The sequence below is a fragment of the Prionailurus viverrinus genome, chromosome A2 (assembly GCF_022837055.1).
Source record: "Prionailurus viverrinus isolate Anna chromosome A2, UM_Priviv_1.0, whole genome shotgun sequence".
Taxonomy (NCBI): Eukaryota; Metazoa; Chordata; class Mammalia; order Carnivora; family Felidae; genus Prionailurus; species Prionailurus viverrinus.
In genome coordinates, this window is record NC_062562.1 from 128,963,374 (window position 1) to 128,989,621 (window position 26,248).

Below are 26,248 nucleotides of genomic sequence, written 5' to 3' on the forward strand. Positions count from 1 at the left end.
TCTGGGGAGGGGAGAAGAGGTGGAAATGAGTTTATTTGCGAAGGCTGATGATTTAATCAATGGTACTTAGGTCATAAAGCTTCTTTAAAACCTAAAAGAATGGATTTGGAGAGTTTCTGGCTTGGTGAACACATAGCTATTCAGTGAGAGAGGTGCCCTGGAGAGGGCATGGAGGCTCTGTGCCCTTTCTCCATACCTTGTCCTATGTATCTTTTCAATCTGGCTATTCCTGAGTCATACCCTTTTGTAATAAACTGGTAATCTAGAAATTAAAATGTTTTTCTGAGTTGTGTGAGTCACTCCAGCAAGTTAATTGAACCCAAGGTGGAGATCCTGGGCACCTTTCATTTATAGCTACTCTTTCAGAAGTATGGGTAACAACCAGGCCTTGAAACTGGTATCTGAAGAGTGTGTGTATGTGTGTATGGGTGTTGGTGTGTGGGTGTTGGTGCGTGGGTGGGTGTGTGTGCATGCACGTGTTGGAGCTGGGGTATCAGTATTGTAGGACTGAACTCCTAACCTGTGGATTCTGATGCTATCTCTGGGTAGCTAGTGTAAGAATTGAGTTGATTTCTCCAACCCCCTGCTGGTGTCTGAGAATTATTAGTCAATGTGAGGGAACCCCCATTTCCACATTGGAAATTGAGTCTCAGACTACCAAAAGAAGCCCTTTTAAATTTACTGTGAACATTTTTATTGTATTTGTACTGGTACTGCTTTTGCCTTTAAGGCATGTATAATCTGAAACAATATAATTGTATACTTCTAAGATATAGAAATAATAGAATAAAAACTGAATTAATAAAAAAAGTAATTAGTACATTGTACTCATTATGGCAAAAACAACATTACTCTTTCCTAACATAAAATCTTCTTTCTATGACCTGGATATTATTGTAGAGAAATGGAATATTATAGTAATTAGAACTGTCAATTTTAACAAAGAAAACCTAGATTATCAGATAACCAAAGGAACTATCTTCTTTCTATACTCTGAAAAAAAATATTCTATAAACTTGATAGAATCTTCATAATTTTCAGACTTTTTTGGATCATGCTGATAAGACATTCTCTTATGAATGTATGTGATGTAAAATCAGTGGCTGTTCACCACACAGTGACAGGAAGGTTAGGGTGATTAATGTGGAATGGGGGTAGGAGGCACTGGCAGAATGTAGCATTTTCATAAATTGTATGTTCCCCAAGGAGCTGCTTATTATGGCGCCTTCAGCACCAATCCCATCATTTCTTACGGAACATGCCATATTCCAAATTAGTGCTCCATTCCCAAGACAACTTTCCTCGAGAAGCAGTCCTTTCCTGTACCGTGGATTCTTTTGACAAACTATTTCAGCAAGTGACACTTGTCCTCTACTTTCTCCTTCACGTCTTCCTCATCTGGCTCATGAATTTTCAATTCATGTTCTCGTACATTTGGGGGAAATTCTAGAACACTACCAACTGGACAAGTACTTAATTTCAACTCTGGCCATCAAATAAGTCTTTCAGGGTTTTAACACTTTTTCCACTTCTACCTTTCCTCATATTCTTATACTCAAACCTATGTTATTTCTATGCTTTTACCTAAGCCCTGTGAAAATAGTAATAAAATTGATAAAGCTAATCTCAATACCTTTGTGGACAGAGACGGCATATAAATTAACATCTGAGCTGTGCTTCCATAGGCGTGGTGTTCCAGGAGCTTGGTCTGGGGAGAGCAGCAGGGAGAGTTAACTTATGGGCTGTGGTACACGTTAATAAAGGGAGGAAAAGGGATATCGTCTTGTGAAGAAACCCGAATTGAATGCCAAGCAGAACAAATAACTGAGAAAAAAATTCAAATACTATCAAGGAAGTAAATGTATAATTTTGATGAGAACTCTAACCCAAGGAAAGAATAATCTGGAAGAATTCTCTGTGCCAGAAGAATTTTGTCAGAGATTCTCTTGACAGCCTCCTGTGCTTTCTGCCTTTGGTAAAAAGTACATTCTTAAGGGCAGTAAGTTTTCTTGAAATTCTACCCCTTCTTCAGAAATCCCTAATCTCAAGTAGGGTGGAGATGTTTTTTTTTTCAGGTTTTCTTAGTGGGTGGTTTAAATATGCCTTTATATATTCCACTGTAGAGAAATGAGTTCTGACCATGGCCCTACAGGATGGACTTTCCAACTAACAAGGGTGCAGTTGCCAAAGCATTAATGAGAGCCTCTCTCTCCACTCACTTTGTTTACCACTTTATTCAATTAAAAATAAGAGTTTATCAAATGCCAAGGGCTGTACAAGATGTTGAGGGCAAGTCAAAATAGAAATTGTCCATGTCATCATAGAGCTCACAGGTTGGACAATTTATAAGCTCACTCCCCTCCAGCCGGTCATCAATTTAGAACTTGAGGTGCTGGGTGGGCAGTTAGTATTCATTTTCTGCATAAGTAAGAGCAGAGTAAGGTGGGATATTCATTGGTAGAATTTCATGAAACAGAGGTTTTTCTAGAGATCTTCAGGGAACTTACAAGGATTGTGTGTTTTTTCAAAAGTATGCCAAGAGTAGGAAAGGAATCCACTGTTACTATGAAAAAGGATATTTTTGATGAGGGACAGCAACAAATCAGTATAGATGGACATGGGGAGCAATTGTGTTGTTGGTTAGGCATAACAACAGTTTAGTATTCATTTGACCAATATGTACCTACTACCTATTCTCTGAAAAGCATTGGAGATACAGCCTGCAAGAAGCAAATGTTTTTCTTTCTCTCATGAATCCCACATATTAACTGGAGAGACAAATTTAAAGAATGTAATTACACAATTTATTAATGAATGTAATTGCCAAGATTACTATAAAGAGAAATTTCAGAATGTAAAGAGAGCACATCAGGAGGGTATATAACTTAGTTTAGGGCATTTGTAAATGTGTCTTTGAGTAAATTATACAAAGGGTAAGTAGAAGTTTCTAGAAAATGTGTGCAGGAAGGATACATAAATAGTATCGTCACAAGGAGCAGTCTTTGTGCACTCTGGAAGAATGATTAAGTATGATGAGTGTGAGTAACTAAATTTGGAATGAGAGCTTTTGGAGAGCACGTGGTTGTCTCTGCTCTGTGGAGCAGGCAATTCTTAATCTTATGGTTGTGATTTCAGGCCCCACTTTGGATATAGAGATTACTTACATAAATAAAATCTTTATTAAAAAGGAAAAAAGAAAGGGAGCCTTTGGGAGTGAAAGGCAGAGAATGGTAGACAAGGGTTAATTTCTGTGATTCCTAATTGACCACATTAAAGATTTCATGTTTTATCCTACTTGAGCGGGCATCTATCTAAGTTCTTGGGTCAGTGAAATGTCACAAATAGATTTGTCTCTAAAAAGTACTAGGAAGAATGTGTTGGGTTGAGGACAAGAATGAATTTAAAGAAAGCAGTGAGGAGACTACTTCAGTATCCAAGAAAGTGGTGGTATAGATATAGAATATGGTGATGTCAGGATTTGTTGTTGGGATGGATCTAAGGAGTAAGCAAGAAGGAAGAATCAAGTTTCTCTCTTATATAACTGCATGATAATTGTGCCAGTCACTGAAGTAGAGGATATAAAAGTATTAATCCTTTTTGGAAGAAATAATCTAAGTTTTATAGAGAGAGATAGAAGTGCTTCTACAAATAGAGATGTCAAATAGGGAGATGGTTCTGAGGTTCTGCAACTCAAAGGTGAGGTCAAGGCTAAAGGCATCAGTGTGTGAGTCATTGTATGTCAGAGTGTAATTGAAGTTAGGAAAGTGGATAAGCTTGCCTGGGAAAAAGTGTAGAGTGAACAGAGACTAGCACATAGGGTCAAGCCTAGAAGAACTACAGCATTTTAAAGATTAGAGGAATAAAAGAGTCTACAAAGGAGGCTGAGAACTGACCAGAAGTATAGAAGGAAAAGAAAGACTATCTTGGGGTATATGTCTTTTAAGTATATCACTGGTCTTCAGGAATCACATTTATAATCAGGATACCACTATTATGAACCCTCTGTGCCTCAATTTGCTCGTCTATAAAGTAGAGGGTAAGAACGCTTACCTGCCTATCTCAGGGGAATTTGAAGATCAAATATGATAATGTCCAAAAATAAATTCAAAATGGATTAGAGACCTAAATGTGAGACCTGAAACCATAAAACTCCTATAAGAAAATATAGGTAGTAATCTCTTTGATATAAGCCATAGAAACACTTTTGTAGTTCTGTTTCCTATGGCAAAGGAAACAAAAGCAAAATTAAACTATTGAGACTACATCAAATAAAAAACTTTTGCACAGCAAAGTAAACCATCAACAAAACAAAAAGAACCTACTGAATGGGAGAAGATATTTGCAAATGGTATATCCAATGAGGGGTTAATATCCAAAATACATAAAGAACTTAAGCAACTCAACACCAAAAAACACAATCCAATTAAAAATGAGAAGACATGAATAGACATTTTTTCAAAGAGTACATACAGATGGCAAAGAGACACATGAAAAGATGCTCAACATCACTACTCATCAGGAAAATGCAAATTAAAACCACAATGATATACCACCTCACACCTGTCAGAATGGCTACAATTAACAACATAAGAAACAACAGGTGTTAGCAAGGATGTGGAGAAAAAGGAACCCTTGTACATTGTTGCTGGGAATGCAAACTAGTGCAGCCACTGTGAAAAACACTATGGAAGTTTCTCAAAAAATTAAAAATGGAATTGCCATATGATCCTGTAATTTTACTACTAGGTAATTTATGAAAACAAATAATAAGTTTGAATATGAAAACACTAACTTGAAAAGATATTTGTACCCTAATTTTATTGTAGCATTTACAATAGCCAAGATACGGAAGGAACCCAAGTGTCTATTCATAGATGAATGGACAAAGAAAGTGTGGTGTGTGTGTGTATGTGTGTGTGTGTGTGTATGTATGTATGCGTGCACACACATGCATGAGCATACACACACACACATAGGAATATTATTCAGCCATAAAAAATGAAATCTTGCCACTTGCAATAACATGAATGGAACTAGAAGGTATAATGCTAAGTGAAATAAGAGAAAGACAAATACCACATGATTTCATTCGTGTGGAATTTAAGAAACCAGACAAAATTAAAAAAGAAACAAAAAACAGACTCTTAGCTATAGAGAACAAACTGATGGTTACCAGAGGGAAGATGAGTAGGATGGGTGAAATAGGTAAAGGGGATTAAGCGTACATTTACTGTGGTGAATATTGAGTAATGTGTAGATAGTTGAGTCATTTTATTGTACACCAGAAACTAATATAACACTATGTTAATTATACTTGAATAAAAAAATACATGATAATGTCTGAAAGGTCCCTGAGTACAAAGAAAAAAAAAACTCTATGACAGCTTAAATTATAATTATGCATCATCATTTTCCCTCTTAAGTGTTTTATTATCTCTGTGTTCCTGAGGGTAAATGTACATGAAAATAAGACTCTGCCAAAAGCTTTTACTCAGCATGCTATCTCCTAACCTCTTTAGGTAAAGTTTTGTTCATTTTTCATCTCAGCTCAAGACTTACTTCTTTAGGAATGCTTGGCCTCAACTTCCAACATAGGCAAGACTCCACTGTTATAGAACTGAGTTCCTTTGCTTTAGAGGACTTAACTTGGATTTTTAATTAAACAGAATTTTGTGATTATTTGCTTACACTAGAATACATGCTTCGTGAGAGCATGGACCATGTCTTTATTGATCTTTGCTTGATTACTATTTCTTAGAATACTCTGTGAAAGGTAGGTATTTAAAAATATTAGTAGAGGGGAGCCTAGGTGAGTCAGTCAGTCGAGCTTCCGACTCTTGATTTTGGCTTAGGTCATGATTCCAGGGTCATACAATTGAGCCTGTGCCTCATTGAGCATGGAGCCTGCTTAAGATTCTCTGTTTCTCTCTCCCTCTCTCCCTGTCCCTCTCCCCCACTTGTGCTCTTTATCTCTCTCTCTCTCTCTCTCTCTCTCTCTCTCTCTCTCTCAAAAAATATTAGTAAAATAAACCGAATAAATGGATTAATAAATGTTTTCTTCAAAAGTCAAGAAAGAGGAATTGAAAATAGAAAAATATTTAATTTACCAACATGTAACTCATGTGTGAAATTAGGAAGACCTAGCTCAGTAAAGCATTTGTGATGCAAAAATGAAGGGCATTGGAGAACAAATAGAAAATAAAATGCAATGATAGAGAACAGACAACTTGTTCAAGAGGATTGGCTATGATAAAGATGAGGGTGTATGCCTGGGTAGCTCAGTCAGTTAAGTGTCTGACTTTGGCTCAGGTCATGATCTCATGGCTCATGAGTTTGAGCCTGCATAGGGCCTTTTGCTACCATCACAGAGTCTGCTTCGGATCCTTGGTCTCCTTCTCTCTCTGCCCCTACCCTGCTTGCTCTCGCTCTCAAAAACAAACAAAACTTAAAAGAGAGATGGGAGAAAGCAGTGGAAGTATTCTTCCACACCTAGTGAATATACCTTATTTCATGAACACTAGATAAGTGGAATCAACATTAGAGGACTACAAAGAGCATACTTTACAACCTGAAAACAATTCAGAGACTGAAGTTAGACCTGAGTAGTATGGCATCCCACAGAGACAGCATTGTTTATGGATACGTGGGCAGTTGCATGTATAAAAAGGGGACCAGCACAGAAGATGAAGATGAAGTGTATCATTTTTTGGAGGCTGTCTTCTTCATGTTAGGGTATCATTGTCGTGGGCCTGCCTGAACATGATTCTGTAGTACAGAAAGGAAGGTGTCCCTCAGTAAGCCTGCCATGGGAGTAGGCCTATTGATGTCAGAAGGTACGGGCTCAGAAGAAGGTATGTTGGTCCTTCAGGCTGCTTAGTACAGGTGAAGCAAGTACTCATATAGCACATATCCCACATTCCTGAGGATCCTGTGCAGTGCTTTGACCAGGCTGCGTTAACACATGGTGGTAGTGTAGTACCTCATCACATTGGATGAACTGTTTCCCACGTTCATATCCCAGGTCTTAACCAACATCTCAGAGGCTCACTTTGATCATCTGAGTCAGTTTCTAACTAGATGGTATCACTGCACATTTCTCCATAAGAAGTAATTCCCAAAGGTGATGTCCCATGATACTTTAGACTCTAGGTTAAAACATCTTGAATATTTTCCTGACAGATATAAGAAATAGACCTGTAAGAGTCCTCAAAAGGGCTGCTTCTCTCTATAGACAATAGCCAAAGTATGGAAGGAGCCCAAATGCCCATCCACGGGTGAATGGATAAAGATGTGGTGTGTGTGTGTGTGTGTGTGTATATATATATATATATATATATATATATATATATATATATACTTGGTGATCAGAAAGAATGAAATCTTGACATTTGCAACTCATGGATGGAACTAGAGGGTATTATGCTAAGTGAAATTAGTCAGAGAAAGATAAATATCATATGACTTCACTCATGTAGAATTTAAGATACAAAACAGATGAATATAAGGGAAGGGAAGCAAAAATAATATCAAAACAGGGAGGGGACAAAACATAAGAGGCTCTTAAATATAGAGAACAAACAGGGTTACTGGAGGGGTTGTGGGAGTGGGGATGGGCTTGGCTATTTCCAGCTTGGCTAGAATGAAATTCTCACGTTTTTCTTTAGATTGCTGTTGCCTGTTGGCAGACAACTGACCTCTTCGATAAAGTCTCCAAGGCTTGGAGGAAATATGATGGTTAGAAACTTCCTTTCCCAAAGAAAGAAGTTGGTCTTTAGCTTTCAGGAGAAGGCCCACGGGAGGCAGCCATTGGGGATGGAGTAATTTTAGGCTCAATGACCCATACTAATTGCCAGAGGCTTTGGTCATAGTATAAAGGAAATGAGAGGCATTTTTAAAGGTGAAGTTCCATCTCAGTGCTAGTTAGAAGTCTCCTATAATCAAAATAAAGTCAATCTCCACGTGACCCAGTCTTCACCCAGTGTTGTAGTTTAATAAATTTCTGTATCTAAAAGTAATTTTAAAAACATATAGAGATTAAATTGAGAAAACAACAAAAGAACATTATTTTCCAAATACAAAGAAGAGTTCCTAAAAATTCTATGTCCTCAACTATTTCTCTCAGAATCTGATAGCTACTTCTTTGAATCCTGTCTTCTTTTGGTAAAATTCCAGAAAATTCTCCATCTTCTTAGCTTGAGTCAAATCTCCTCTCCTTTTTCCAGTCTCCTTTTGGGCACCAGACCCATCAGTGGCTTTCCATATTTTGCAAAAACAAAAACAAAACAAACAAAAACCAAAATAAAGTTGATTTTGTGCCTCTAAAATTTCCTAATCATCACCCTGCTTCTAAACAATGGAGAAACAGAAATTGTGTAGGGATTCAGAATTCTCCTTAGTAGACAAAGAGAAGGGTAAATTCTTTATTTTCTTGTCACACAAGCTAAACCCCAGATTTCTCATTTCTTGAGCAAATGAATATATTGTGTACCTATTGACTCTAAAGTTGCACCAGCCTCATTTGAATTCAGAGCTGCTAATACTGGATATTTGACTTTGGGAAAGTCAGGTAATTTTCTCCTCTCTCAGTGGAGTTATTAATAGCTGCCACACAGGGATGTTGAGAGGATTACATGGAAAATATAGGAAACGATTCTGTTGTAAATGGCACATAGTTAGCTTGCAACAAGAGCTGGTTCCCTTGGAATAGAGTTCTCTGCTTGTGACAGTTGTAACTGGCACAGTAATAATTACTATGAGGATTAATTTTAACCTAAGTTTGTTTCAGCATATAAGGCAAGTTCAAAAGTTTGACCAAAGACATTTCACTTTTACATTTGACCTTGAATTGTATAACGCTTATGCTGTAAATAATTTTAAAATTATTAGTATTCAAATACCAGTGGGAAAAACATGGAGAGGATAGATTCTAACATGGTTTTTGGCAAATTGCTTACCATATGTGAAGCTGGATATTTTAATGAGGTGTTTTCTCTTGTTTCATCACACTTAACTTGTGTTGACAAGAATCCCTTGAACATGATCAATGCTAAAATCTCACTTTGGATATTAGTTAATATTCTCATGTTCTAAAATTTAAAAATACCTCTATTTCTACTGACATTCATTTGCCTTTGCTTCTTTTTGTAGTTGATTGTAAAAGAGTTACTCTCATAAACATGTCATTACCATTAAGATTATTTGAAAACATTTTTATCAGTGTTTACCTTTGCTTCAAAGGATATAGTCAATTAATTTTCATGTCAGCCTTATCCTCAAGTAGAGTAGTTCCAGGGAACTTTTCACTGAACTTATTTATGTCTAAAAAACAACAACGTGCTGAATCAGTAACAAGAGAAGGAATCCGAAGCTTTTGGAAGTCTTTTTACTGAATTGAAAAATTTACTTTCATTGCATCAGTGTTTTATTAGAATAACCAATCAAATATATAATGCCCAAATTCTTTTATTTATCTATTTATTTATTTATCTACTTATTTCTAAAAATGTTTTATTAGTATTATTTTTTTTTTCTTGAGAAAGAGCATGAGCAAGGGAGGGGAAGAGAGAGAGAGGGAGAAAGAGAATCCCAAGCAGGCTCCATTCTCAGTGTAGAGTCCGATGCAGTGCTCTGTCTCACAACTGTGAGAGCATGGCCTGAGCCGAAATAGAGTCGGATGCTTAACTGACTGAGCCACCCAAGCACCCAGGAAATTCTTTTAAATCAACGTGTTTGTGTTTTTCTTAAAAAATCATAGTTTGTGTCAAGGTAATTCTAAATTACATTGGATAACCAATTGGGATCAGATGGTTTGAATCAGTTTTCGTGTATGTTTCATTCACAAGAACCAATAGCATTCTTCTACTCAGGAATTTAGGGAATGAAGTTATTTGTTTATTAAAACAAAAATAGCAAAAATTTCTCAGAGTAAATACAAACCAAACATAAAACAATTTGGAATTGAAAGTGGAAAGTCACTAATAACTTCTTCTTTCCTTCCTTCCTTACTGCCTGCATTCTTTTTTCTCTTTCTGTCTTCTTTCTTTTCTTTCCTTCCTCCTTCCTTCCTTCCTTCCTTCTTTCCTTCCGTCCTTCCTTCCTTCCTTCCTTCCTTCCTTCCTTTTTCTGTCTTTCTGTCTTTCTTTGTTCTTTCTTTCCCTTTATCCCTTCCTTCCTCCTTCCTTCCTTCCTTCCTTCCTTCCTTCCTTCCTTCCTTCCTTCCTTTTCCTGCTTTTATATCTTCCTTCAACTCATGTGAGAAACCCTATCCACAGGGATTTGAGATGGGGAGGTGAGCAGAGAGAGGAAATGCATGTAGGCAACTCTTTGCAAATTGTTCTCAGTGGTAGCTTCAGGAGGGGCAGACATGGGCCAAGAAGACTATATTAGAATATACTAGAATATGTTTGTATGCTACAAGGAAGAAAGAAAAATTAATATTTGTTGATTCACCTAGATTAAACACTTGTCTGACATTTGACATTTAACTGAGGGCAGTATTTCCCTTTGACTGCAGAACTACATGGTAATCTACCCTACACAAACTCCTGTCCTGCCCATAGGTGAAGGAGTGAGAGGAGAGAAAACAGGGGAAATTAGAGTAGCACCTGCAGAACAGTCTGGTGCCTGAATCAGGTATAACTGTTAGTCCTAAAGGGATATACCATCATGTAGCCTGTGTCAGGACTGCTTTCCTTTTTATGGATGAATAATATAACATTTTATGGATGGATGACATTTAAAAATTTTTATTGATGCAAAGCTTTTTAAAAATTTTAAATTCAAGTTAGTTAATATACAGTGTAGTATTGGTTTTATTTGGGATTGTGTGACTACATAGATCAATTTCAGAAGAATTGACTTGTTAAAAATACTGAGTCTTTAATCCATTACCACAAAATATCTCTTCATTTATTTATGTTGTCTTTGTTTTTTTCCAGTTTTTTGAGGTTTTTCTGCATATAGATTCTGCATATATTTTGTTAAATTTGTACTTAAGTATTTTATTTTTTGAATTGCTATAATGTACATATATTACACAACATATTATATACTAGATTGTATACTATAATAATATACAATATAACCATACTTTGCATCTTTGATATGCTTGCTTTTTTACACAGATTTCTGGGAAGATTTTTTTGGTGAGAGGAATAAATTCTGTAGAATTTTCTTTATAGCCAATTGTATTGTCTCTGAGACAGTTTTTTCTTTTTCAATCTATTTATCTTTTATTTCTTTTTTTGTCTTCTTATATTATTCTTTTACTTGTATTATTGTCTTTTTACTTCCAGCACAATGTTGAATATGAATGGAGAGAAAGAACATTCTTTTGTTCCTGATCTTAGAAGGAATATGTTCAGCTTCTCATGATTTAGTATGGTGTTAGCTGTAGGTTTTATGTAGATGTTCTTTATCAAATTGAAGAATTTTTCTTGATTCCTAATTTTATGTGGGTTTTTACCATGAGTGGATATTGGATTTTGTTAAATGCTTTTCTGAATCGGTTAATATGATCGTAGGATTTTTCTGTTTATGTTAATTATATTGATTAATTCTCAAATGTGAGTTAGCCTTGCACACTTGGAATAAGTTTCACTTGGTTATGGTGTATGACACTTTTTATACATTGATGCATTCAAGTTGATGATATTTTTGAGGATTTTTGTGTCTTTGTTCATGAGAGACATTGGTTTATAGTGTTCCTTTCTTGTAAAGTCTTTATTTGTTTTGATGTTGGGGCACTGCTATCTCAGAGAAAGAGTTGCGAAGTATCTCTTCTGCATCTTTTTTCTGAAAGAGATTTTAGAGAATTGGTGCCATTTTTTCCTTAAATGTTTGTTAGAATTTACAAATGAAATGATCTGGGTCTGGTGATTTATTGGTTTGGAAGCCTATTGCTTACGATTCAACTTCTTTCATAGATATAGAATCATTCAATTTTTTGTGTGAATTTTGGTAGTTTGTGTCTTTCAAGGAATTAATCCATTTTATTTAAATTATCATATTTGTGGCCATAGAACTGTTCATATTATTCCTTTATCATTTTAATCCATGGAATCAGCAGTCATGAGTCCCTTTCAACTCCCATATTAATAATTTGTGTTTTCTTTCTTTTTTGTATGGTTAGCCTGGATAGAAGTTTATAAATTTTATGGCTGTTTTCAAAGAACTACCTTTTAGTTTTATTTATTTTTTCTATTGTTTTCTTGTTTTCAATTTTATGCTTAGTGCTCTAACTGCATTTTTTTCCTTTTTTCTTGCTTTAGAATTAAACTGATAATCTTTTTATAGTCTTTTAAAGTTGAAGCTGAAGTTAATTGATTTTAGATATTTCTTTTATATCATAAGTGGTAAATGTTACTCATTTCCCTTTAGACACTGCACTGTTTTCACAGCATGACAGTAACTTCGATAAGTTGTAGTTTTATTTTCATTTAGTTCAAAACATGTTTTAATTCCTCTTGAGACTCTTATTTAACCCATGTATTATTTAGAAATGTTCCATTTAATTTCCAAATACTTGGTGATTTTCTAGCTAAGTTTCTGTTATTGACTTCTAGTTTAATCTCATTGTAGTTGAAGAGCATACTTTGTAGTATTTATATACCTTTAAATTTGTTAAGGATGTTTTATGGCCCAGAATGTGGCCTCTTTTGGTTGGTGTTCCATATCAACTTGAGAAGAATGAATATTCAGCTGTTAATGAAGAGAGTATTCTAAAATTATCAATTAGACAAAGATGATTGATATTGCTGTTCGAGTCTACTCTCTCATTGATTTTCTACCTACTTGAACTATCAATTACTAAAGAGGAAGATGTTTTAATTTCCAGCTCTAATAGAGGGTTTGCCTATTTCTCTTTTTCATTTCTATTAGTTTTTGCCTCACATATTTTGATACTCTAGCACTAGGTCATACCCTTTTTGGATTGTTTTGCCTTCTTGGAGAATTAACCCCTTCATCATTGTGTAATGTTCCTCTTTATCACTGGTAGGTAATTCTCTTTGTTCTGAGTTTGTCTTGTTGGAAACTAATATTATTCTTCCAGCTTTCTTTTGATGAGTCTTAGTATAATTAGTCTTATCCCTTCCTTTGCATTTATCCTATCAGACTCTTTATATTTGAAATTATTTTGTTTTAGACAAAAGTAAGTTGTGTTTTGTTTTTTATCCAGTCTGAAAATTTTTATTTTTAATTGCTGTATTTAGAACATTTTATTTTATTTTATTTTATTTTAAGATTTCATTTTTTTAAGTAACCTCTATACCCAACATGGGCTCGAATTCACAACTCTGATATCAAGAGTGGTACATTCCACCAACTGAGCCAGCCAGGCGCTCCTTAGAGTATTTTAATTTAAAGTGATTATTGATATGTTTGGATTAATATATTTTTTTAACATTTATTTATTTTTGAGACAGAGAGAGCATGAACAGGGGAGGGTCAGAAAAAGAGGGAGACACAGAATCTGAAACATGCTCCAGGCTCTGAGCTGTCAGAACATAGCCTGACGCGGGGCTCGAACTCACAGACCGCGAGATCATGACCTGAGCCGAGGTCGGACGCTTAACTGACTGAGCCACCCAGGCGCCCCATGTTTGGATTAATATTAACCATGTTTGTAAATATTTTTTCATTTCTTGTCAGAGATTTCTTTTTCAGACTTCTTTCATTTTAATTAAGCATATTACACAGTTTAATTTTATGTATCCTCCTAAAATATCAAGGATACATTTTTACAAATGTGTTATTGGTTACCTCAGAGTTTACAATACACTTTTTGAGTAACATAAGTCTACCTTCAAATAACACTATTCTCCTTCTCTTGTAGTGCAAGTATCTTAAGTCCAAGCATTCCCAATCTCTTGCTCCTGCTCCTTATAACATTGGTGTCATTTTACTTTGCTTATGTGTATGCTACTATCACCCAATGCCTTGTTGCTATTATTACTTTAAATACAATTAACTTCTAGATCAATTAAGAAGAAGAAAAGGCCCCTACCTTACAACACTCACAAAAATTAGCTGAAAATGGATTAAAGATTAAGTTAAGACCTGAAACTGTGAAACTCCTACAAGAAAACATAGAGGGAGGGAAAGCTCCTTGTCATTGGGCATCAGCAAGTCAGACTATATGTAACTAAAAAGTTTCTGCACAACAAAAGAGAAAAGGAAGCCTACAAAATGGGAGAAAATATTCTCAAAACATAAATGTGATAAGAGGTTAATATGCAAAATATATAAGGAACCCATATACGTCAATAGCCAAAAGACAAATAATACAGTTAAAAATGTGCAAAGGGGCAACTGGGTGGCTCAGTCAGTTGTGTCTGACTCTTGATTTCAGCTCAGGTCGTGATCTCACAGTTTCTGGGTTCGAACCCTGCATCAGGCCCTGTGCTGATGGTGTGGAACCTGCTTGGTATTTTCTTTATTCCCTTTTCTCTCTGCCCCTTGTGTTCTCTCTCTGTCTCTGTCTCTGTCTCTGTCTCTCTCAGAAACAAATATATATTAAAAATAAGAAAATAAAAACAAAAATGGGCAAGGGATCTAAATAGACTTTCCCAGAGAACATATACAAATGGTCAGTGGTACATGAAAAGGTGCTTGGTATAGCTAATGATGAGGGAAATGCAAATTGAAACCACAATAAGATATCATCTCACACCTGTTAGAATGGCCATCAGTGCTGGTGAGGATATGGAGAAAAAATAATGCTGTGTGCTGTTCATGGAAATGTAAATTTGTATAGCCACTATGTAAATCAGTATGGAGGTTTCTCAAAATATTACAAATATCATATGATTCAGGATTCCACTTCTGGGTATTATCTGAGGGAAATGAAATCGCTATCTTGAAGAGATACCTATACCCCTAATTCACTGCAGTATTGTTATAATAGCCAAGACATAGAAACAGGTGTTCGTCAGTGGATTAATAGATGAAAAAAATGTGATACATATACACGCGCACACACACACACACACACACACACACACACACACACACACACAATGGATGATTATTCCACCATTAAAAAGAAATCCTGCCAGGGGCGCCTGGGTGGTTCAGTCGGTTAAGCGTGTGACTTCAGCCCAGGTCATGATCTCATGGTTCATGAGTTCGAGCCCCACATCGGGCTCTGTGCTGACAGCTCAGAGCCTGGAGCCTGCTTAGATTCTGTGTGTGTGTGTCTCTCTCTGCCCTTCCCCTGTTCACACACTGTCTCTCTCTTTCTCTCTCTCAAAAGTGAATAAACTTAAAAAAAAAAAAAAAAAAAAAAGAAATCCTGCCACTTATGACAACATGGATCAACCTTGAGGGCATTAAGTTAATTAAAAGAAATCAGACAAATACTGTGTGATCTTACTTATATGTGGAATCTAATAAAACCAAACATGTAGAAACAGAGAGTAAGTTAGTGCTGGCCAGGATCAGGCAGATGGGGGAAATGGGTGAGAGAAGTCAAAGGATACAAACTGCTAGTTATAAGATAAATATGTTGCGGGATAATGTACAAAATAATGGCTATAGTTAACAATACTATATGATACACTTGAAAAGTTGCTAAGAGTGTAGATCTCAGAAGTTCTCACCACATACAAACACACAAAAATGGTAACTATTAGGTGGTGGATGTGTTAACTAACCTTATTATGGCAATCCTTTCACAGTATTCTAATATCAAATCATCCCATTATACACCTTAATCCAATCCAATGGTACATGTCAATTATATCCCAATAAAGCTGTAGAAAAAGAAATAAGAAAAAATATTTTATTTTATTTTCATTTATTCGTTTCCCACTGTTCTTTTTTTTCTTTACATATATCTGTGTTTCTGACTTAATTTTACTTCTCTCTGAATTAACTTCTTTGGGTAGATTTTACAGGGCAGGTCAGCTAGTGATAAATTAATTCTCTGCTTTTTTTTTTTTTTTTGTCTGAGAATCTATTTTTCCTTCACTTTGGGGATAATTTTGCTAAGTGCAGATTTATAAACTGATTTTTTTTCTTTTAACACTTAAAATATTTTGCTTCACTGTCCTCATGCTTGTACGTTTTCAGAGAAGTCTGCTGTAATTCTTCAAGTTGTTTTCCTGTAGGTAATCCCTCCACCCCTACTTCTTTTTTTTTTTTTTAATTTTTTTTTTTCAACGTTTATTTATTTTTGGGACAGAGAGAGACAGAGCATGAACGGGGGAGGGGCAGAGAGAGAGGGAGACACAGAATCGGAAACAGGCTCCAGGCTCCGAGCCGTCAGCCCAGAGCCTGACGCGGGGCTCGAACTCACGGACCGCGAGATCTTGACCTGGCTGAAGTCAGGCGCTTAACCAACTGTGCCACCCAGGCGCCCACCCCTACTTCTTTTAAAGTGGCCCCATAGTCTTTAGTGTTCTGTTGTTTGAAGAGGATATACCTCATGTTTTGCTTTTTGTGGGTATTTTTGCTGTTTCTCTGCTGGGTGTTCTCTGGTTTTCCTGTATCTGTGGTTTGATGAGCATCATTAATTTTAGAAAGCTCTTAGCCATTGCTGATTCAAATATTTCTTCTGCTCTGTATATTCTGTCTTCTCTTTCTGGTTTTCCAAATGTTTATATATTAGGTCTTTTGAAATTGCCCTCAAAGTTCTTGGATTTTTTTTTCAGGATTTTTTTTTCTATATTTCCATTTCACTTTTGGAAATTTTTATTGCTATGTATTTAAGCTCACTAATTCTTTCCTTAGCCAATTCAAGTTTATTGATGAGCCCATTAAAGATTTCTTTATTTCTGTATCATGTTTAAAAAAATTTGGTTTCAGCATTTTCTTTTGATTCCAAATTCAAATTCCCATGCCTCTGCTTACAAAATCCATCTGTTATTGTATATGTATCTGTTTTTTTTCCATTAGATGCTTTTAACACATTTATTATAATTATTTTATATTCCTTGTTGGTAACTCCCACATTTTGTCATATCTGAATCTGGCCATGATGTTTGCTTTTTTTCCCCATGGTCCATGTTTTTTCTCTTAGTGTGTTTTTCATTTTTTTGGTTTAAATTGGACTTGTTGTTTTGGGTAATAGGAACTGAGATAAATGAGTCTCTAGTGTGAGGATTTATGTTAATACGGGTAGGTGTTACACTGTATTTTAATTTTGTTGTTGTTGTAGTTGCAAGATATTCTAAATTCCTCTAGTGTCCTTGGTTTTGTCTCTTCATAACTTTGGGCATTTTTAAGTTCTCCTTTCCAGAGAGCATTTGCATTTTGCAGGTTTTTCAGCTATAATCCACTCTGATTTACTATAGTCTCCTGGTATGGTGGTAAGGCATAGCGGGGAAGAAGTATTTAATAATCGTATTATTGAATCTCAGCCTTTTAGTGAGCCCATGTCTCTGGTCTGTGACTTTCACATGTCTTTCCTTGTATAAAGTTTCCAAGTAATGATACCTGGCTTGAGAAGCCCCTTCTCACCCCCCCCCCCCCCGCCATCACCTTTTTCATACAATGCTTATATAGGTAGTTATACTGCCTCTACACAATCCAGTTCATGTCACATAAAGCAATAAATAATAATAGTGAGCACTTTTATAATTTTTACTCTGTGTCAGGGACTAGTCTTAGCCCGTTATATATTTTAACCTAATTGTTCCCCATAAATAAATTATGCAGGGGTACTATAATTATCTGCATTTTGCAGTTGAGGAAACCAAGAGACAGGTTAAATGATTTGCCCAGGGTCAGTCACTAATAAGTGGCAGATCAGGAGTTTGTCATTGAGAAGACTACATCTTGAGTAATTGGAGACTTGGATGGATGGATGGATGTTGGATAAATGAGCCTTTGTTTTGCCAGATAAAAGCATGATTTTAGCTTGTTAGTTATTACTTTCTTTTGCTCTCATGAAAGGGCATAAAAAGCATAGCATTTCTACAACCACTTAGTATATTGTTTACCAGTTATTTCTGTGGTTGCTACCTGACAGCAAGTCAATACTTGTTACTTGTGAATGTTTTCATTTCTTTAGTGATCCCTAAATTTATATTCCTCCTGCACCAATTATTGAAGTGTAATCGAGTCTTCACCAGTAAATGAATTAGGTAGGTGAATCTGTAAATGTTTCTGATGAAATTAGGTTTCATTTTCTGTGGAGTCTGGTGGAAAAAATTAGGCATTTAATTCAATGAGTTATGAGGACACAGTCTGAGCTTCATTGATTTATTTACCATTATTCCTTTAGTGTGGACTTTGGAAATGTAGTTATAACTATTATATTTCCAATAAAATAGGAAACTGAATTTTCACTACTGGAATGTTGGCATATATTTGGGTTAGTTTCTTTTTAAATGTTCCCTATATTTTATATTTAAAATTGATTAAAATACCTGTTTTATACATTTATCAACATGATCAAATATATCCTATGCTTTAGGCTAGAAGTTTGGGACGTTTGGCTGCCAAACATTTCATCCTGTTCATACCATATTGGCCAACATTATATAAAGCCTAACATTCGCTGGAATTTTAGCAAGTAAAAAGAACCAGGATACAAAAGGTATCTTCTGTAAGCTTAATCTGTAAATTTACCAGATATATTTATTTTCTTTAAGCTCCTGAATAAAGCTTGGATATGAGAATTATGATCCTTTAAAAATGTATTTTTATGAAGATAGTCAATTTGGTCAAACAGTTGGGCCCACTGGTCAGCTAACATGAAGAAACATTTTTAGGTAAATATGGAATGTAATATCACAGGGAATCTACACTATGCCTCAAACATATAGAATACATAGCTGGATAAATTAAATGCATAGCTAAACTGGAAATCAAGAATGGAAGAAGCCACAGGCATTTGAAAAGAATCAGAAAAGCAAAGAACACTGAATAGACACCTAGCCAAGATGTCCATAGGGAAAACTAAGGAATATGGGGCTCTACTCCTGATATATACTAATAATCCTGACCCCTGATTCGAAAAGTATAGGAAGCAGGAGTTGAGTTGCCATGAGAAGGCCAGGAACCACACAGGCATATATTGTGAATTGTAACCCAGAAAAATTCCACCCCGGTTGCCACAGGAAAATAGCAAAGGAATTTTCTGTCTGCTATCTGTCTGAATAATATCCTCCCAATTTCATCCTTGTAAACCTTTGTTCTACTTGAAAGGTGAATAAAGGGGAACTTCTCCTGCCACAAGGCCTTTGAATCTATTGTTTCCTCTGCTTTGGATGTTCTTCCAGGGAGCCATGTGTCTCATCACTTTTCTTTGATCGGGTCACTGGTCAAAGATCATTTTGCCAGAATGGCCTTTCCTAAACTGCCTGTCCCCTTTACCTTTCTTTAGATTTCACCATAACACTTATCATCTAAAAGATGACAAGTTGATTTGTTTACTATCAATCTTTGTCTAGTAGAATTAAATGCTATGCTTACAGGGACATGTTTAACCTCTTACTACATAGAAAATCATCTGGCATGCAGAAGATGCTCAGTAGTGGTTGTTAATAAGAATGTGAGGAAGGAAAGGGAAGGGAAGGAAAGGGAAGAAAGAAAGCAATACAAACAGGTAAAGTAAATAAAAGTTTGCCTCTCTAAAAATAAAGGAGACATAGTTTGGGATTTATTGATCACTGAGTTACCAAGCTGTTCTCATTTTTTAAAAAGTTGCAAATATTATGAAGTCATCAGTGATATTGTGTGAGGAAACAGATGTGCATTTGATATTACAAAGAATTGAGACTCAATGTGTTTAAAATTCCAATTTAATAATCATCAGTGCATTACTACCCTCTAATCAAAGATCTAGTTTATGGCAGGAACCATTCTTCTCGATCCTGCTTGAGTTTAAGAAATTTGTCCTCAAGATTGTGCTACTACAGAAGTAGCAAAGAATTTATACCCACATTTCTTTCTCAGTTCATAATCTCTCTTCATGTTTCCTGTATTCTACTCATCTTCACCAATAGATACAATTCTTATAAACTTTATTATATGTCTGATGTCAAGTGGATTTTAAGATCAAAGTAGGCAAATGTGACCCAATGGCCATGTCCAGTCAGTAGAACTCTCCATGGGACAAATGTCTCCATATGGGACAAATACCAAATTTCGAAATCCTTTAGTGCCTTTTCATGATTTTGGTGTATAACTTTATGCCATTCAGGTTAGAAATGCTGACTTCCTATCTAAAACTTTAATTTCCACAATATAAGATGTAAACCTTCATCTGAGTCTTGAAAGGTATATAATACTGTGCCTTCTTTGGATCGATCCTGAAGGGAAATATAAAAATCATGACTTTTATCATGTTACCTACTGATTTTTAAGCACTATCCATAAGAATTGCCCTTGGTTATGAATATTTGAAATCTATAGGGCAAACATGAATGACAGTAAAGAGAAAACAGGGTCAAAATGGGCAAAGATTTGTCAGACTGAAGGAGAAGATGTTTTAAGAAAGGTGAAGAAGACCTACAAATGAAATCTAGCATTCTTCAACATTTTATTTATTAACTTGGTTCAGTATCATGAATATTGGATTTGATTCTTTGAGAGGGCCTCTCTTTACATTCCTGTCTTGAATCCAGAAGATGAGCTTAAAGTATAGTGTGGTTACTTACACATCATTATAGGCTTCATATTGTTTTAATGATTCATTCTTTCAGTAAGCATTTATTGTTCATGACTACATGCATAAGCATTTAAGCTGCGGTTGAAATCTATCCCGTTTAATGAATTGATTCAGTATACTACTATTGTGATCCACGTTTATCAGCTTGGGGTCAGAACATCTGGGTAGGCAGAGTTAAGAACTGGGAAAGTTAAGACATTCCTCTTCCTTTGCTCTTCATAGGCCATTGCCTATGTGGGTATAATTCATAGGAGAAATAATGTAGTCATCTCAGTAACTTTTGTTTGTGTGTGGAAGTGGGAGTTGGGGAATGGTGGATAATAGTGACCATACCCAGATCATCCTCCAGTGTGAAAGAAGCAGGAACAGAACTGAAAGGAAGGCAGAAAGAAGTTCTGTTTCTTTAACCTCCCAGAAGAGTGTGTGACTGGCTAAAAATTTAATTCATTGGCTTACTATAATTACAATTCAAACCAATCTATAAAAACTGGCCACATTTTAATGATGATGGAGCTCTAAAATTATTCTTCTTTAAGAAGACATCATACCTATAACACATGTTAAAATGCTTCTTTGTTATTATCTTAGCCAAAAGTCACACTTGGACACATTTTCTTCCTTTATATTGAGCAACATATGATGGAATGAACCCTTTAAAAGATTCCTTCTGGGCATAATTTAAGACAGAGTTTGTAGGAAATGTGGGTGGCTCAGTAAGTTGAGTGTCTGTCTCTTGATTTCTGCCCAGGTCATGATCCCAGGATCATAGGATCGAGTCCCGGGTTAGTCTCCACACTAAGTGTGAAGCCAACTTGGGATTCTCTCTCTTTCACCCTCTGCCCCTCTCCTCTGCTCATGCTGGATGCAGATTGTCCATGACTAGCATGGTGATTCAACAGTGTTATTAGGGGCCTGTCCTACTCCTGAGTTTAATTTTCTTCATGTTTAGTGTATGGCTTCCATTTCTGAGGTTTTTCTATGGCCCAATGTAGCTTCTGATGCTCTAGGCAACATAGTTATGTCCTGAGCAGCATAAAGGATAAAGATGGAAAGAGAACATGTCAGATACCTCAAGGGGGATACCTCAGGGGAGTCCACATTCTCAGCATCCCCACTCATATACCAGTAGTATGTAAGAAATTAGTAACGTGGACATACCTAGTAGGAGGCTAAGAAATTGATCTTGGCTAAAGATCGCTCCTGAACAAACGGTAGGATTCTTTTCTGAAAGAAGAGGTAAATGGATACCTGGTATGCAACTAGAGGGTCTGTCACGGAAAGTGGGATGACCACAAGGTATCACATGTGTGCAGGGCTTGCAGTAGCTGGCAGAACATTGAGAGGTCCTTATGTAAATCAGGACCAAAAATGTCATGATTCTTTTATGTCAGACATCAGGAATTCTGTATGAGAAAGGTATACCATTAATAAATAGGGAGGCAGTGGGCTATCATTAAAATCCAATTGGGGATTAAAACAGACTTCTTTTCTTCATTGATGATTTTATATTCTTCATCCTTAAGGAAAATATAATTTCTTTCTTTTTTAAAAAATGTTCATTCACTTTAGAGAGACAAAGTGCACGCACGTGCAAGTGGGGAAGGGTCAGAGAGAGGTGAGGACAGAGGATCTGAAGCAGGCTCTGTGCTGAGAGTAGAGAGCCCAATGTGAGGCTTGAACTCGCAAAGAACATGAGATCATAACCTGAGCCGGACTCAGACACTTAGTCTGCTGAGTTACACAGGTTCCCCAGAAAAATATTTTTACATGGTTAAGAACTGAAGACTTTTAGAAGATTGGCCAGTAAAGATTGAGAATAAAAAGAAGTTTAGCTACAGAGTTTTTAAAAAAATGCTCATTTCTGGGGCGCCTGGGTGGCTCAGTTGGTTGAGCGTCTGACTTCAGCTCAGATCACGATCTTGCAGTCCGTGGGTTCGAGTCCCGCATTGGGCTCTGGGCTGATGGCCCAGAGCCTGGAGCCTGCTTCCGATTCTGTGCCTCCCTCTCTCTCTGCTCCTGCCCCGTTCATTCTCTGTCTCTCTCTGTCTCAAAAATAAATAAATGTTAAAAAAAATTTTAAAAAAATACTCATTTCTTCTATTTCTTTGATACAGTGGTCAATGAGTCAATGATATGTCCTGTCAAATCTAGTTATTTAATTCTCATGACAGTGAGTTTCTGTTTGTTTGTTTGTTTGTTTGTTTATTATGTCCAGAGTTTATAATACAAGGACCAGAGCTTTCTCCCCAACTCAGGTTTATAAATTTTTCAATTGGCTTGTGAGGTCAGTAGGGATACTTTTTTTTTTTTTTTGTCTAATTTGGTTTCTGGGAAGACTTTATTCAGGTCCTCAATGCTCATCTGTTCACATGGAATTATGTTCTTCATCTTCTCCAGCTCTTTTTCATATTCCTCATTCCTGGCCTTTGAGGGAGACAAAAACTCAGCACATCTTTTCACATCTTCTTTTTCTTCAGCATCTACCTGGACAGTATATTTACCTCTGGGCATTAAACTTCTCAAAGTCATCTACCAAGCCAGATGTCACCACATTGACCTTGTAGTAAGCCCAGTAAAGGGCTTATAACAGGTGGATTCTAGGGGAGAGTAGCCAACCTGGATGGAGGTGAGGGTCTCATTCCAGGATTTCAGGGAGTTAGCAATGGCCTTTTGGTTTCCAGTTATGGTCTCCCCAAAAGCTACCCAGTCATGACTTTTAGAGCAAGTTTTTGCCCAGCTATCTTGAGATCTTTCATCTACCCTGGCAGCCCCATGAGTTTCTTATTTTAAGGAGCAATAGTTAAAAATGTGACTCATATCATTTGAGGAACTTAATCCTGGATTTAATAATGCTGGTTGCTGAGCCTGTTCTAGAGATTCGGAGACAGTCTAGCTGTGATGTGGTCTAGGACTTTCTAGTTAGCAAAACCTCAAGGTGGCTCCATCCTGTCTAGAAGTTTTCTGTTCTTGGTTATTGGATTTTTTGGAGGGAGAGAGAATAGGTCATTGTGGTAGAGAGTAGGCACAGAAGAGTAGAAAGCAATATTGGAAAATTTTCATCAGAGAGATACTGTAATTAGTTTTCCTCAAAGGAGCATGAACCCAGTAATAGCCTGAACAACTTCAAACCACAAACCTTAGTAAACACCTGTTACTTAATTATAAATTTTTACTACTTAAGCTTTCTTTTTGCCTCACTTTCCTCAATTATTAAAAAGCTTATTCAGTTGCATGAGTTTTAAAATATTTTGTATCAGTGAAGTGGTAAAAAGTAAAAGTTACCCATTAAAATAAAAGTATTTGGAATTGGCTGATTTTCTTGTCTTACATACTTATTTGATTTTTCTTATTATTTGCCAACCAGTGTTTTCTAATTTTGGACTTACTGAAGAAAGTCAATAATTTTCTGTGACTTACTGATGGATCTTTTGTAATTACTGACATATTCAGTCACTGTGAACAATCATTAATTTAATGTTCTCATCATTCCTTATCTAGCCTATTCTACATATTTGATTATTGTTTCCCCTGAGCTCCTCCCCATAGCATATAATGTATCCTCAATGGAATGTAAGCCACATGAAGGTGGCATTTTATATCCATGCAATGCCTTTCTCTTACGTATTATAATATCTTGTCATTTTGGAAAATAAAGTAAAAAATGTATCTTAAATGTAGCTGAATTTCAGGGCACCTGGGTGGCCCAGTTAGTTGAGCATCAGACTTCAGCTCAGGTCATGATCTCACAAGGCTTGTGGGTTAGAGTCCCACATCTGGCTCACAGCTGTCAGCCAGGAGCCTGCTTTGGATCCTCTGTCCCTTTCTCTCTCTGCCCCTCCCCCACTCATTCTCTCTCTGTCTCTCTCTCTCTCTCTCTCTCTCTCTCTCACACACACACACACACACACACACACACACACACACACTTTCTCTCTCTCAATAATAATAAACATTAAAAATATTTAAAAATGTAATTGAATATTATTTTTGCAGTAAGCTAAGTAATAATTTTTAGCTATTCTTCACAGTGGCCTTATAGGCTGGCTGCTATTTATTTAAGGTTAGTTATCTTTCCCCTAGAGAGGATATTACAAAGGGAACGGCAGATTCTTAAGTTAAAATTGTGTTTCCTGATCAAAAGCACAGGATTTATATGGTTGCTTTACTAAAATTATTGTTGCTGCTTTTTATTTCACTCCCAGTTTGTTTGGTGAATAGAAACTAAACTTTCTTGTCAATTTATACTTACCATAATTTCAGAAGCTGTTGAGGTTTAAAGCATGAGCTATATTCCTCTGAATCCAGCAATATGAATTTTTAGTAGAAAGAGAGTAAACAAATTCAAAGAATACATGAACTGTTATTAAAGGTTCCTGTTATCATAGAATTAAAAGTTGTTAGTTGTAGATTAGCAATGTGGGTTATTTTTAAAAACAACTTTACTCTTAATCAAATAAATCCATAATTATAGAATTAATAAACTTATGTTTATAAAATAAGTTGCCTCAGCTTATTGATCAGCTTACAGAATCATTTTAGAATGTTCACAGGGAAGCAATTACCTTTCCCTTTCCAAAATATATATTCCTTTCTCTCAAAATGTCTTGAGAAGAATATTCCAACTTCTAAAATTTCCATAATTGCTCTTGTCTGTATCTTCTAGTTTACTTTTTTCTAATGGCTATATGATTTAGAGAAACTTCATTTCTATAATTCTTAAAATTTCATCAAAACACTTTCCTGAGCTATTCAGGTAAAACAAAAATATATATTTTCTGACTAATTCAAACAATTATTCTAATATTCACTTCATTTTGTGTATACCTACCCTTTTACTATACATTTTAGACTAAATTTTTTTGATTCTACTCCCTGCTAGTTACAGTTGAGTCTTGAACAAAAGGAGTTTGGACTACGTGGGTCCACTTACATGCAGATGTTTTACAGTACCCTACTGTATGTGTATTTTGTTGATGATTTTCTTAACAAGACTTTTTTTTCAAGCTTCCTTCATTCTAAGAATACAGTATATAATACATACAACATACCAAGTATGTGTTGATTGGCTGCTTATGTTATCTTTAAGGCTTCTAGTCAGCAGTAGGCTACTAGTAGTTAAGTTTTGAGGGAGTCAAAAATTATATGTGAATTTTTGACTGCATGGCCCCTAATTGCCCCTAATTATTGCCCCTAATCCCATGTTGTTCTAGGATCAATTGTATTTTCAACTTTTACATTAGCCAAGATTTAAGAAAGTGTAGGAAGAAAGAATGTACCTAATCAGTAACCTGAAAGTATAGCTAATGAATATGATCACTACATAAATAGCTGTCAAAACATGGATATTTTTAAAAATGAACGGAGGTGCTAACCAGGCCAGACACAAGGATAACTGTTCAAAATAACTGAGGCTGTCCTGGGAAAACTGAGGCAAATGTTCATACTGGTGATAAATAATTCACCACAAGAACTAGCTAAAATTCCCCACATTCTGTAAATTTATTGCAACATGCACTAGCTAAGATTTCCCATATTCTGATGCATATATTTTTATTTTTGGGGAGGAAACTTTTGACATTTTTCATTAAACTGCACTTAGTTCTTGGATGGGAGTGAGGTGCTGAGGCTCAG

General features: G+C 35.9%; 1 pseudogene; it reads right to left on the minus strand.

The window, feature by feature from the left end:
• Positions 1-1,345: 1,345 nt before the first annotated feature.
• Positions 1,346-23,373, minus strand: LOC125153795 (ATP synthase subunit d, mitochondrial-like; annotated as a pseudogene).
• Positions 23,374-26,248: the final 2,875 nt, after the last annotated feature.